Here is a 14,467-nt window from a genome sequence, read left to right as displayed (position 1 = left end):
AATATTTGAATTCATTTATTAATAATATTTAAGTTTATTAATATTCACATTTAATATTTTTACATCAAGAAAGTTTCTTCTTTACTGTTTTTTTTAGGACTTAAAAGAAAAGGAGTTTAGGACAACTTTATAGCCGGGAGAAGTTAGCCAGAATAACACAGATCAAAATTTGGAAACCCGCATAGGCACAACAGGCTGACCATGAACAACCTTGGAGTGTCTTTTGTCAAACTGTCCTCAGGCATAATCTGTGATCAAGTAATAACAAATAACAAAAAAAGTGTGTGGTGTCAATTAGCAGTCTTTGCTTAGAGAGAAAAAAGTCTTCCTTAATGGCTAACGTGGCTTCTCCTTCTTTCTAAGGATAACAGCTCTGAAAAACTGGTGGGGACTCACCCTTCAAACATAACGTGGTCTCAGGATTAGGGACCCTACAGAGGAGGGGCTGGAACAGTCTTTTCTTTTCCTTGCAACTGGGAGGAGCAAGGTTCTTGGAGCACCCACAGAGAAACTCTGAGTCCATTTCCTACACATTTCCTTTGTTCCTACACTATCATTAACCGTAGGCTGTCATAGACATCTCACAGTCCCTCCAGAGAGGGTTGAGCTCTCTTCTCAGTTATGCTGGTGAAAATCCAGAGACTGTTTTGGAAGTATCCTGCATTTTAATCTTTGTTTGGCTTTGGCTACCATGGGAGTTGATCCTGTAGGACGCTGAGTCCTGCTATTAAAATTAAAGGTCTTGGTTGTGATTTTACACATGCTACTTCTTCACTACTGCAAACCCACTGGTTTAATTGGGCTTGCTACTGATTTACACCTGCGAGGGACATTTACACAGCCAGAGCGGCAGCTGAATGAAGTGACTTCCTCGGAGGACTGGGCCTGTGGTTTGTTTATGGGAAACTGATACGGGGCTGAAAAGCTGGAGTGGTGATTACACAAACCGCTCGCCTGCTTCAGCTCCGTCCTGTGTGCCAACAACAACAGTTTAACGCGCTTTCGGAATCAAACCTGCACATGAAAGCTGGGGATGAATGGAGGCAGCAGTCAATGAGCAGGACTCCTGCCAGCTTCCAGCCAACATGGGCGTTTTGTTCCTTTTTAATTCACTTGGTAGCCAGATTACGCTTGTCTCTGGTATTGGGTGCAATTCAGAGGTGCCACAGTAAACCAACAGGAACGTTTTGAGAGCTTTGGCACTGTCCCCACTGGCAGCAGACACCATCCACTCAGTCTTATCTCCTTCCTGTGCTCATCCCCATGACGTTTCGCAGCTCCTCCCAGCTCCTAATCTAATTTTACCACTGAATAACGTACTGCAGCTTATTTGACTACGTCTTCACTTTTAAAATTGGAATGCTTACATTTCCTTACCTATATTGATTAATGAAATTGAGACACAGTTATTGTGGGGGGAAGAGTCAGGAATACAAATAGCATAGGTAGTATAGATATAGATAGAATTGAGCATAGTTACCTTTAATAACTATATATGTATATATATATTTGCTTTAATAGTGAGAGAGAGAGAGAGCGATGTACACGTATATACGCTGCCTATAAGTACTGTCTAGAGAGATGAACGTTCTAAAATACACAAATGTTTGTTGAGGACCATACAACACTTAGTTCTTCATCACTGAAAGATGTGATAGAAATGGAAATGAACCTTTGGAAATCACTGGGTAATTTATATGCTATACTGCTCACTGCTAAGAGGAGACAGAAATCATTAGAGTAACAATGAAAAGGAGTTCAGAGGCCAGCGTGTTGGAAAAGCAAAGATGATAAAGGCCGGATCCTCACCTGCAATAAATCAATATCCCTTTGATTGAATCAATAGAGCTTCTTTAATTCCATGCTCTTCCTGTGAAGTAATTAAGTGTTTCTTTGTAAAAATTTTCCAATACATTTAGGGAGGGAAAAGGTTAGACAGTTTTTTATTTACAGAACACAAACAAAAAGGTGTAAATTTTAATGTTATAAATTCTTGTAGCTGAAGCAAAAGAAACAGCTGGTTACACCTGCTGTTGATCTAACACAGCTTAGCACCTTTCTAAAACATCTTCTAATGTCTCCAAGCATTTGCTTGAGGTTTTGTCATTTTGTTTTAATTAGATAGAGGAAAAAACACCTTTAGAAAGATAAAAGCAAAGGCTTAAAGGTATGGAATGCAAAGATCTGTGGGCTAAGAGAAAAAAAAAAAAAAATTAAGTTTTAGGCAAAAACCGCAAATAGTAAAATTCAACTTTGAATATATTAAAATTATTTAGGAATTGCAAAACGCTTCAAGTGTAAAACTCCCTAAATTTTGGAACTGATCCTAAAAAGGGATAAAAATAAATATATCTGGAGAAATGCATCAGAATTACTACTATTTGTAACATTTTAAGACAGTACATGATTTTATAAAGGTGGTATTAGTAAGATTTGCTTTACATTTTTGCAGAGACAAAACACTACTCATCATCTCTCATACACATAACTAGAAACTAGAGGCAGACAAATAGCATTTATTATGCTTTAAAGACTGTTCAAAACTGAAATTTATGTGTTAATATTGCAAAAAATGTTTGTCCTATATTGAGATACAAAGCCAAAATATCACTTTTTCATATATATTTGTCATTTAATTTTCTGACCAAATAGAAATAGTCCCGAGCAAACTATTTGGGAACATATTTCTTTTCAGCTTTGTTCAACACAATCTTCCTTCACTCAAGTTCTCCTTAGAATTCATAGGAACTGTATTTTAAAGTCTTCCTGTCACTATTCTTTTGCAGTCTTGGGTTGAACACTGCTGCCTGAGATACACTTTGCTCCTCTGATGTCTGTGACCGACATTTTTTAGACCTTGGGGTTAAACGCGATCCATCATGCAATGAGTTTGGCCTGTATAGGAAACTAGTATTATGAGATAAGGTGAACTGCAGCTCCCAGGAAAATTGTAGAAGAAAGGGAGAGCCTGATTAATTTGAAACTCCCCTAAAAGAAACAATATTTTGCTTGACAAATATTTTAGCATAACTAATATCAACTTAAAAGGAGTTTCTTACTTTTTTTACCCTGCTCCAGTGAACAACCAAAAAGTTCAAGGAAAACTCTAGCTTCCTTCCTAAAAAGAAATACAATGGTTTTCATAGAAACTCAGACAAGTAGTCGAAGGCAGGAGTCCAATTTACACTGCGGTCACTTCTATACCACTCTGCTAATGAAGAGGAGATATAACATGAGCAAGAAATTACCTTGGGTTCACCAGTTTTATTCATTTTGTTTTCAGCTGGATGTAAAGCAATTTTATTCTCAGTGGGTTTTAAACACTTTGACACTAACTTTGGAGGACAAAGAGAGTTTCTGAACTGCCTAAAACCTGATAAAGGGACCATTTTACCTCTCTGCTGTTCACCGAGCAGTTAAAGGATCAGTACACATACTCAATCCTCACAAAGCTGGAAGACTTTCATAATCATATCTAGTGGAAGAAAAAGGCCTTTTTGCTTCATGTCTTTCCTCCAACAACCCAGGCGAAAAGCAAGGACATTTTTCAGCAGAACAGCCACCTGCCAGCAAGGGCTCGCAATGTTTATCCACCTCTGTGGGGGCTGAAGTGTGCTTTTCCACTCTTGTTATGTTAAGCCCTAATACCAAATGTTAGTCTTGCCTGCCTTGTGTATGACATTAGCAGGCACAGGGGAGTTACAAAAAAAAAAACCAAAAACATTTTGGCTCTTCACAGCAGAACAGCAAAGATACACCATTTGTGCATACTTTCAGATGCTGTCCTGTGATTGCTAAATATTTTTTGGCTGTGTTGTCTCAGCCATATCCATCTGTAATACAGGAGGTCCAGTACTTAATCTGTGTTTGCAAAGTTGTGGACATTTTGGTTGAATCTTAGATATGGAGTGCCCAGGAGGAGACTGGCCATTACCTTTCTGCTCGCTTACAAGGAGGTGAGGTCAGAACTATCATTGTATAAGAAAGCAAACCCCAACTCCCCTTCAGTAGAAGTTATTAACAAAATACTCAGGATCAGATTTCCTGCATCATTTGTACTGCGCTATGCCAGAACAGAGTTGTCAAAGGGTGTTTTAATGCAATATGGGTAGAAATCTATTTATCAAAGTACAATTTTTGCAATAAATACATAAATATAAGGTAAGTATTGCAGTTACATGTCATTCTCATTTAAGATTTCCACTGATAACTTGATTAAGTGGACTTTCAGAACTGAATCCTTTAAAGTACAACCGTTTCAAAACCAAAATAATCTTTTAAGTAGAGACTTCAGTGTCTTTTTTTAATCAGACCTAAAACTATACTTTTTTCTCAGGTAAAAAGTTAATAAAATATTTTTGGTTTTGGTTGTTTGTTTTTTTTTTCCACAGAAACAAAACTGTTGTATATTTTTGTTGAAATACAGTGACAAAGTGAACATCTCACTTGAGATCTTGGAAACATTTAGTACCAGCACCAACTGTTCATAATAATAATAATCCGGGACTAGTGGCAAAGGACTATGTTTTCATGTCAGAGCTAGACTCTGGGTGCATTTTTGAGTATAGAGAATGACTATTCAATTGTAGCTTTTAACAACTGGCCTGAGTAGGCGGTAGTGTGAAATAATTGCAAAAGAGATTGTGCCTCAGGCCATTGCAGAAGCAAAGTCATGTCTTATCACCTTCCTCTCCCTGTTAACATCAGTGTGCTCAAAGTGTTATCTTTGTTTCTCTAAATTCCTCTAACTGAAGTTATTCTTGTGCTTTTCAGTACTATTTACTTCTCCAACTAGCTATTTCAATCACTCATTTCTTGTTTGCCTCCCACTTCCTACACATTAGCACTATACTTCACTTTTTTCACACAAAACCCAGAATCGGTCTTATGAAAGGGTGGGTGATGTGTTAAGTGCTTGGTTGGGACCACAGAACATGTGTTATACACACAATCCCACATGTGCAGAGCACAAGGAGGTGAAATTGTATATAAATAGGGGTCAGTGATAGCAGCCTGCACACTGAACAACAGTTGCAATGATAGACCAGCACTTTAGAAAGAAGTCACTGTAGGTCACACAGTATTGGCATATCCAGCTCATCTCTGTTGGGAGAAGAAAAAGAGCCATGAACTGAAAACAACCGGCACGTTTTAGCCCAAGGCACCAATTACATGCAAGCTGAAATTCATAAGCATGGAGTGCACCATACAGACAGTCTAAAACCATAGACCATACAACCCCACCAGGCATCTGTGCAGTGAGGACCTCTCTGTTGGCATGCAGTAGTACAACTTCTTAATAAATTCACACTTAAATGCAAACCCTAATCTTTGAATGGTTTTTATATCTTCTTTTCACAGGTACAGCATGACTATTCCCTCTTTTCCTGCCTCCCCCCATCAATCTGTGTGTCCCACACAGCCATACATGAGACTGTGACACAAGCATTAATTGCTAACCGTGCTCCACAACAGTAGGGGGTGTTTTAACAGCACAAGCCATTTATGTGTAAGCAGGGACATGTCTACTGCCTTTTAATAAGTAACCTAAGGATAATTCCATAGAAATTTTGAATGTTCTTCATTTTATTAAGCTGATTCAGAATACCATCCCTGGGAAAAACACACTGAAGCATGGAAATTGCCTTACAGAACTTGAGACGGGACTGCAACAGAAATGACATGTGGCATTTCTCTCAGTGCGGAGTAAGGCATGTCCCATGGTTATTTTTTTCCAAGTGAAACAATTACAACTTGCTGTAGGTATCACATCACAGGACGAAAGCCTGGGGGGGGGGCGGGGTAGGACTTAGAGCTGCGCTGCATGCTAGGAAATGTTTTGGTTCTAGCTGGGCATTTTTAGGAGGATTTTCTGAAATTTACTCACTTGCTCAGTCAGAACCCAGATCTGTTACCTTTTTAGATACAGTACAACATCCATTCCTTTCCTGAGATATTTTGAAAGATAGAAGTCTTGTATGGAAGATGGGCGAAAGTTGCAAAAAGTTAAGGGAAGATACAAGGAAGGTATCAAGATATGATGAAGAAACTGAGCTAATCACTGATTATGTGGAGTTTGGTATGACAAATTTAAATGTGTGATTATTTGTTTAACATTCTGGGCCTACCCCAGTGTAGTCACGTTGCCATAAAGAAATCAGGGATTCCTGGAGTTTTGCTTTGTTTGGGGTTGATGAGAGCCAAAATATTTGTCTTTATCTTCTGTGTTCTGACGGCAACACTTGCTGCAAGAATAGTCTCTAATTTCAGAAGAACTAGCCATGCAAAAAAATTTTATTTGCTCTCAGGGTAAAAGTTTCATCTTGTTCACTTCATAATGTTTAGGCAGAGATCATGATAATTAAGGGAAAGCCAAGATGCATACTTAGACTATAAATAGTGTCATAAAAACTGTCCTTAATACCTTTAGATTGCAACAACTTATGCACATTTCAAGCCATTATACAACATAATGATGTCTTGCTTTATATTAAAAGCAAAGCCTGCAGGGATAGAGACTATCTTTAACAAACACAGCTGGCTACTGAGAGAAGCCATCCATACTGGGGAATCACCTTCAGAAGGAACTCCTCAGCAAGGAGAAAAAGCATTGAATTAAGCAAAGATGAAAATCAAACACAGCATATGTATTAGTGAGAACATACATGCAATAATCTTGTAACCGTTGTAAAGCCTTATAAAGTTTCCTATTGTTACTTGTGTGACCAAGCTTGCATGACTCACGCATTAGGCTTTGCCAATCATGGACAATTGTATGACCATGCCCATCTTGCTGTAATAAACACTGTCTGTTGTCCTCTGCTCAACACGTGGTTTCTTCATTTTCCTTCCTTGCAGGGCATTAACCTCAGTTGCTATTCTGGTCCTCGTGGTGCTTGATAAAGAAATGGCTCAACTACAGAGCTGGAATGAGACACATGACAGACAACAAAATATGTGAGTAGGAACCTTTTATACAATCACAGGCATGCGTTAAACGTCGATGATATTTGGCAAGAGAGATTTGCCACGACCATGTAACAGAACAGTATTTGGCATGAGTTGCCTTAGAGGGCAGAGAGAAGAGTTAGTTATAGACTAAGAACTTAACTTAAACTTAACTTCAGGCATTGACAGCCTGAAGCACAATCAGCCTCAACTGTCAGTAGTACTATTCAATCAAAAGAACATGCTGGATTTTTCCATTCAGCCTCTTATTTTTTCCCCTCCTCCTATGATGAGAGCTGGGGTCAAAAGTCTAGCAATGCCATGCCATAAAGTCTTCAGACTGAGAAGAAATTATAATCTTAAAAACCTCTATGCCTTTGCTTCTTTCCTTCTTCCCCCTGATTCCTTGCAGGCTGAAATTTTTCTTCCTCTCTTTCCAAATAAAAGTGGGGAAGGATGGATTCTGAGCAAAAAACATTTGTCCATTTACTTGGTTAAAAAAGAGACACATGGCAATGAAAAAAAGGTGTTATCTTTCTTTGAATTGAGATCAAAAAAGGCTCTGAGCATGCAAAAACCCTCCTGCCTGTTCACACAGTTCCTAAGGAGTGGTCTTGACTATAAGTGTAGTGCATCCTTGATCAGTTATCTTCATGGGTGTCTCTCACGCTGCATGCAGACCACCAGCACATACCTTGCCTGAGCTCAGCACTGCATGATGCCTCCAGGCCCTAGTCCTTGGAGCCCCACATGTTCCAGGGGGCAATCTCTGGCTATGCTAGAAACTGCCTTTGCAAGCTTGCTTTCCATACAGAGAACCAATCTCAGCTTGAAAGCAGGCTCTGGACTTGTGTGTTTCCACTTAAGCCCATGCCACTTCCTCAAAAGGGACTCTTCCAATAGTGCACCTTAATGAATTCATGTTAGGGTCCTGCTCTTACAGTGCATGGAAGACCCCATTGAAATCATTGCTTACATCTAATACTAATAAACTAAGCGTTCCTGGGCACCAAGGCCAACAAGCATGGAGCAGCCCACATCTGTGCTAACGACCTGCCTATAAGAGGGTAGGGGCACACAGACTGCCTGCAGGGGAAGCGCCTGGAACGGTCCAGCTGCCAGACCTGCCTGGCAGCTGCTGGGGAGACCATCGTTTGAAACAGTACCAGTTCAAGCTGGGGACTTCCTAACAGTTCACTCGTGTAGACAATCACAGTGAGCTTAAACTTAATATTACAGACAGATGCGTTAAATGTTTTGTCTATAGACCCTGAAAGAATACTTAGGCAGGTAGATGAGTGTACTGCCTAAGTTTGGGAAATATCCTATTTTTTAAAAAAGACAGGCCAGGATTGACAGAGAGCATAGTTTGGCCCGGAGTTGTTTAAAACCCCCTGCCTGTACATCTGCATTAGCTCAAACAGGACTTTCAGTTTTAGGCTGCCTGAAAGTCGATCCATGCCATGTTTGCTACCCTGCCCCTCCTCCAGCAGATGTGATTTCACACTAAGCTTTTAGAGAATTAAAATGTAGAAGCTCAGCCAAATGGGCATCAGCATCCATCAGATAAAAAGTTTGAATAAAAATTGCTTTAATTCAAATAAAAGTGCCTTGTAAGGTCAGAACACACAAATACTAACTACAGGGTATACAAAGTAGTGCTGAGAAATGTCCCATTGACTTCAAAAGCCGACTTCTGCTATTAAACACACCTCGTCAGCTGTACTTTGAATCAAGACTTTTTTGGTTCTGGCAAACATAATCTCAGAACAAAAAGAAGAATCTTAGCTAAATTAGTTTATGAAAAATGTCATTGCCCAATTGTATTTCCATCGTTGCACTAACTTTTGTTGCTGCTTGCAAGCTAGTGAGCAAGGCTGGGGAGCATTTCTTTTCATGGAGTGTTTTACTATTTTACCTTCCTTTCTTTGCTTTGCCTTATTTTCTATTTCTTCCAATAGAGGAAACTGACAAATGAGAACACCACCTATATTTGACACTAGGATTAGGAACGTAAACACAAAAGTCAGGACACGTTTCCCTGTGGCTGGAGTATTATATCAGATGTATTGCATGGAATACATTGTGCCTTTCATTTTAGTGATGGGTTACCTGCTTGAATTTAACAGACACAGCTGATGCCATGTTGGCAAACCAGCAATGCTCTGAGGCCCTTCACTTTGGAACTGCTTGACTAGTGGTAGATATTTTTATTTTTATTTTTTATTTTGAAAAAAATATATTTGTCTTCTCCTTTTCCTTCATTCTCTTCCAACTTGCTTCAGATATTATAGTTCCACTTGGCCTCAAAGATACAGAGGGAGAGAAAAACAGTACTGAGGTTTACCTCCCTGCTGGGGAAATTTTAGTGTGTACTAGTGTTTTTGTAAGCAGCCCTGCTGTGTGTGGCAGTCAATTCCCCCAGTGATAAAGTCCCTTAGTGTCCCAAACCAAGGCATATGGATATCTAAAAGAAACTTCCTGAAGGATTTCACTGGGGAGTTTTCTTCAAAAGCTAGGTCAGAGCACTAAGTACATGATGTTCCAGAAAATATTTGTTTTCAAAGATGATGTAAGTCATACAGTCACGGGAAAGATGGGCTGAGAGAGACTACCTAGACCTTCCCTTGCCCCAGTGCAGGATCAATTACAGCCTTGTAGGTCCTAACAGATTTCTTTACCCTGTTGGTGTGGACCTTCAATGAGGCAGATATCACAGCAGCCCCAGGCAACCAATTCTGGAGCTTGGGCTCTCCAGTTTTTCCTCATTTCTAACTTGAACTTTTCTTGCTGCAACTTATCAATTTTTGTCCCAGTCATTCAGGATGTGAGCTGGTCTCTTCTATGCAGAAGCTTTTTATGAGCTTGAAATATTCAATCATAACACCTTGCAAGTTCTCTCTTCTTTGGTGGGCAATTCCAATTTTTCATTTTTCATCATTTATTATGTTTTAAACTATATTACACATTTAATCATTGCTTCTGTCATTTTCCAGGTCTTCTCTGACTTGAACTTGGTCAGAACTGGATCCTACATCCTAGCTGATGTCTTACCAGAGTATTTTATGTATCTTGCAGGCTAGGCACCTCTTTATATGTCCCAGTGTGGAATTTATCTTCCTTGCAAAAGAATGGTGTTGTGATTCCAAATATCTTCTTCCTCATCTAGGATCATTAAAAACTGAAGGTACCTCTTCCCAGTTCCAGCATAAATACCAGAACCAAACTTCTTTATGTAGGTTTAATTTGACTTTTTTTCCTATCATTTATGTAAGTAAGAAATAACTTTTTTGCAGATAGTCATGCGAGTTCTGTTCAACTAATTTGGAAATCATAACAAATGAGTAGAGGCTAAAAGTATGCCTATTGTTACAAAGAAGATTTTTTTTTTGTTTCCAGAAATGATGCCTATCATCAACTAACCTTGCTCCGCTGCAACAATTAATTATTCCTGCAATAAAGACTGTCTCCGGGAAAAGTAGATACCATCAGAAAAAGACAAATATTACACAAGTCCAAAATATGTGCTAAACAGATAAGTGATGTAACACATCAGTATAGTAGAGAAGATTTGTAATGATCCATAACCCTATTGCCAAAACATAGCTATATATTGGCAAGTGGAAGTCCTCTCTTGTATATTACTTAATATATAGCTTTGTTTTGATATAGGAGTGCAGATCCCTACATTTCATTAAACAGGGAAACTTAGAAATGAAAAGCATTGGTAAAACACTTGAAATCTTTGGCCAAATACTGTGTTGTGTGTGTGTAAAATATTTCACATGAGAAAGTGCTAGTAGTGGTACTTCGTAGGTACAAAATAGTCTGTTACTTATTATTTTAATTAAAACTATAATCCTCTTTCACCTCACTTTGGTAATTCTCAGTCAAGAAAACAAGTTTACAGGTGAACTACATAAAAGCTAACTCTGTAAAGTATATTGCTTTTAGGGATACCTCTGAAGAGCAATGACTTACAGGGTGTGACCCTAATTCATGGTTATTGCCCTGCATTTTTTCCATCCTACTCTTGGCATGTCTACAGATCTGGGTACATGTTTTTCACTGTGTCATCTTTGATCTACTGTGTTAATTGTTATGAGCCATTGTAATTATTTTAAGAATTTATCAGATTATTTTTTAGTGAAAGATGAAAAACTGCAGAAGACAGCTTTCCAAGAAATGTGTATCAGAATCAAATTCGACTTTGTTTGTGAATCTTGCTTGGAATTTCTCTTTGATACTTGTCATTTCTCTAGCCTGGGTACAAGGATGTAAGGAAAACTCAAATCTGAGCATACATGATGACTCAAGTTCAGCACGAATGCAAGTGCCAATAGAAGGCCAATGTCAAAGAGGTTTCAGCAATTCTTTCACCTCTGAAATGGTACCACTGGTATTCTTGAAATAGTATTTAAATAATGTTTAAATAAATAATTTCTAAAATAACCTATTCTTTCCCACCACCATTTCTACCAATTAAAGAAAACCATGCTTAGATTCATTTTAACTTTTAACAAAACATTTACAACACATGTCAAAGAAAAATCTTTTTTAGAGATGTTGTCAGACCCTTTATTAAATTCTGGAAACTCGGACAAAAGTGATTTTGACATTTGAAAGGCGAACAGCCTCCTGAATTTAAGTTCTTAGACAAAATGTTCAGAGCTAATCTGCTTCCACTTCTTCTTCTTTGTCTTCACTTCAAAACTACCATCTCATAAATGGAGGACCATGTGGCTGGAAGGTATTTCCATCGCAGGTTAAGTGCGTTTGTCGATGTATATCAAAACCACCATGGAAATAGTGCAAACCTGCTGAAGCGCATGTGGTGTCCCTACAGACATTTCCCCTTTCAGTATCTATTCGGGACTTCAACCACAAAGTGGTGCTGTTGCAAAAGCTAACGGTTAGTGGGGAAAACCAACTCCCTGCTTTTATAATGACCCAAGGCATGCATCAAACCCAATAAAATTTTCATCCATTTACATACTCACATGCATATCTTCTCTATAAATATTCGATTTTTTAACATGAAACACAATTACAGTGGTATCTGTTAATATGTAGCAAAAAATACACGTCTTCAAAGTATATAAAATACTACATATTTTGAAGTATGATCAAGTGCATATTTATCAATGTCTAGTAATTATTCCAATTAAAATCCCCAGAATTTAAAGGTGACTTTCTAGAGCACGCTTTGAGCAATATTTCAAATTCTTCAAGACAGAACAGAGACTTGTTCAAAGGAACAATTTTTTTTTGCTGTGTTGGAACCTCAGATCCAAGGACTACATGTAAAATAAGATGACCATTTGGGAGCTTTATTGTTTCTCATCAACAATTCAGAAACATGTTTAAAATGTAAAAATAATCCACTTGTGCTAAGAGTTAGCATTAAAAAAAAACCAAAAAAACCCCACACCCAGAATGACAGATGAAGATGTAAAAATATCTAGAAAAAAAGAGCTTCAGAACAACAGAAACGTCTTCAGAGGAAAGGTTGGAAAACTACAAGGACCAAACATGTCTCCATTTTCTATAGCTGCGAAAACACCCTGTCTACAATGCTTTTTACAGTGCACACATATTTGGCAAGATTAAGGTGTCACATCTCAAATTACAAGGCGTCTGATTGCCCACAGACCCAGACACAAGTACAGGGCAAAACCCCTCAACTTGTGCAAACTGCCTGGCTCTGATAGGTTTGCCTCCCATCAGAGGTAGACAGCCCCTCTGCCTAGGACATTTACTTGTAGCCTACTTATTTTCCTTCTTTTTTTGCTGGGCTAGCTGCAAATGTGAAGTTCCCGGGCTAGGGCTGCCTTCAGATGCTTAACCCTTTGCCTACCTCTGAGGGAGCATTCACCAGCCACAGGAAAATTTTCTATTGCTAGCACTGTTTGTCTACTTCAGGAGATTAAAAGCTGAGTCATATTTTAGGCATTTCTCAGGTCTGACTACAGAGCTGGGGCTGGGGTGGGAAGGATTTGATTCTGATTCCCTCCTCTTAGCTGAAAAAGCTCTAAAAAGGATGGAAACTGCATTCAGGCAAATGGGGAAGGCAAAAAGGCTCTAGAGTTATTCAAGGTTTGAGTGGTTTTTTGATTGGCAAAGCTGCAAGTTTTAGTAGAAAATTCTTAGGAGGTAACAGTGGAAGATGACTCTTTCCTTCTGCATCTGGGCAGTTAGAGGGAATAAGCGACTCAGGCAGAATTTATGAGACAGATACAATTTGTAGAGTTCGGAGTGCCCTAAATAGGATTATTTTATGGTTGAGAAAAGTCAGATAAAGGACAACCACAACAAACAACACTGATCATGTTTCAATCCACAGTGGAAAATATTTCAGTAAAACTGTGACAACTATCTAGGTAGATTAAAATGTCTTAAAGAAGATGGTACAATGCTTTGAAAGCATGAGAGGACTAATCATCCTTACACAGGGAAGGGAAAGATGAAAAATTCCTTGGTTAAATAACAAAAGAAAAAAACTTCATGAGCTAGTAAAGGAAGTATTCTTTAAGGAAACAATCAGGTGACTCTTAAGATTTGAAGTGTTGAATTGTATCTTATATGACCATGTTCTTATGGTTATGACTTGCTCAATTATGCTTTAATCAAATAGAAAAGAAAGATGACTTAAGCCTGTAAATTTAGAGGGAGACTTAGAGGCATGCAGCTAAATTTATCAGCCATCTCTGTGAGCAATCACTCTAAATAAAAAGTTTGGAAACCAGTCGCTGCTGGTTGCTGATGAACTTTCCATGTTTTTGGCACTCGCCATCCTTTACTTAATGGACTAATATGCAGATCAAAACAGGAGGAATATCTGGACACAAATCCATCCTAAGGTCTGTTCTTAACAGTGGATATTTCTCCCAACACTTATTTTTGTGTCATGGGGGGTGACTTGGTTGACAGAAATGCTGACCAAAGAAATAAATTTGTCTAAGATTTGGAAGTAATAAAAAAAAAAAAAAAAAAAGAGGAGCCAAAGGGAGAGAGCAGAGGCTTATGGCATTCTAGTTCTGTGTCTCTATTTCACCTGTTTTACATGTCCTATCATGACTTCTGAATATGGGTAAGAATAGCAACACATGCTGGCAGTTTGACCAAAGGGTGTGCATGTGCATGTGTGTGAGTGTGCATGTGCATGTAGGAGACATGTGAGAGTATGGCGGGGGGGGGAGAGAGAGAGAGGTGGAGGAGTGGATGGACCATTAGAGTGCAAACACAGAGACATTCCTGCAATAAAATACTTGTCTTCTGAGAATCGCATTCCGGAAGAGATGGTTATGATTTAACAAAAGAATTCTCTAAAATGTTCCCTGGTGCTAATACTGTTCTTAATAATATGAAAAGATTTTGCCAGGAAGACGAATAAAATGGTCAATTGGATTAAAAAAAGAAAACAGGCACATGATGGTTTTTTAGAGCACACAGGGGAAAAAATGACCTTCACGACTGTTTTGTCATTTTAAAAAAAATGCCTCATTCTCTGAAATTCCCC

Source organism: Fulmarus glacialis, unplaced genomic scaffold (assembly GCF_000690835.1).
Source record: "Fulmarus glacialis isolate BGI_N327 unplaced genomic scaffold, ASM69083v1 scaffold9558, whole genome shotgun sequence".
In the NCBI taxonomy this organism is placed as follows: domain Eukaryota; kingdom Metazoa; phylum Chordata; class Aves; order Procellariiformes; family Procellariidae; genus Fulmarus; species Fulmarus glacialis.
Note: the sequence above shows the minus strand (reverse complement) of the source record.